This window comes from Dipodomys spectabilis, unplaced genomic scaffold (genome assembly GCF_019054845.1).
Source record: "Dipodomys spectabilis isolate Male_0828 unplaced genomic scaffold, ASM1905484v1 ptg000408l, whole genome shotgun sequence".
NCBI classification, from domain to species: domain Eukaryota; kingdom Metazoa; phylum Chordata; class Mammalia; order Rodentia; family Heteromyidae; genus Dipodomys; species Dipodomys spectabilis.
The window spans coordinates 703387-704636 of record NW_024871085.1 but is presented as its reverse complement, the minus strand read 5'-3'; the positions used below and the strand labels follow the sequence as shown (position 1 = coordinate 704636).

The window sequence follows — 1250 nt, the reverse complement described above, 5'->3', positions numbered from 1 at the left end:
TCCTGTGTAGCTAGGATTATAGGCATGAGCCACCAGTGCCCGGCAACACCAATATTTTACTGTAAAAATTCATGGATTCCGCGGAATTCTTCCAAATGAATTGCCTGCATTGGATGTCAAAATGTATTCAATAGTTTTTGTATACATGTATAATGATTTCTTCAGAGTTTGTGATTTTTTAATCAGAAATAATTTTAACTTACCTGTTGAAATGAATAGTACAGAAAGCAAAATATTTCTGGTGCTTGTCTGAAAAAGTATATTTTAAAATATTCTATATTCTATGTTTGCATAATGTTCATAATTTATTTTATTTTCTCCTAGATATACTTTGAATTCTACATTACTTTATAATATATAGGTTAATTAATGTGTCCTTTCCGATTGCATTCCATATAGAAACAGTTTGATTCCTTATTTTTTCTAGGTCTTTATTTTTCTTTGGGATAAAATGACAATGTTGTCTAATTTGAAGTTTTGTAAATTTTATGCTATGCAAACGCCTTTCTGAGCTGAAGATTTAGTACACTGATGTCAAACTAAATTTAATTATATGAATTACGTGTATTGTTACACTTGTAATTTTGTAATCAACCTTTTAATAACTGTTTTTCATTTCTTGCATCTGAAGAATGAAAAATATGGAATACTTCTCAAATTTTCTTATTATCCTTTTGCAAGTGCCATATTAGTCTCTGTATTGTAATTTGAGTATACGTGCTGCTGATGCATGTAGTATCCTCTAAATTTAAGTTGTTAATGATGCAATCTTTATACAGGCTTATATCTATGGGTGCCTACTTGTAACAAGGAAACCTTCTTGTTCCTAACAATGCTATCGATCTTATTTCCCTAAAATTCTGTGAATATTGGAAAAATTGTATTTATCAGTCGATTGCTCACATTTGCAAATTTTTTTTGTCAATGACTATCAAGTCTTTTTATTTGGAATTTTATCGTACTCTCAATTATTTATAGATAGGTCTAAAGGTGATGGCTTTTTCAAGTACTTATTTATCCAACTGAATTAGCTTTGTGGACCTAATGAATTCAAAGTAAGCATTGCTTAAGAGCTACTTCTAAACTTCTTCAGCTGACATTTTCCCAAATGAGGTGTTACTGGCACAAATGTCTACCTGAGCCTTTACACTTCTTCCATGTGGGAACAGACCAACCAGAATATCTTACCCTGAAAACGTAAATTGTCTTACTTGAACAAAACTAATCTTGGTTACAAGGGATGATAGAGA

At 30.8% G+C, this 1250-nt stretch overlaps 1 pseudogene; it reads right to left on the bottom strand.

Moving 5' to 3' along the window:
- Positions 1-635: 635 nt before the first annotated feature.
- Positions 636-732, bottom strand: LOC122096978 (annotated as a pseudogene).
- Positions 733-1250: the final 518 nt, after the last annotated feature.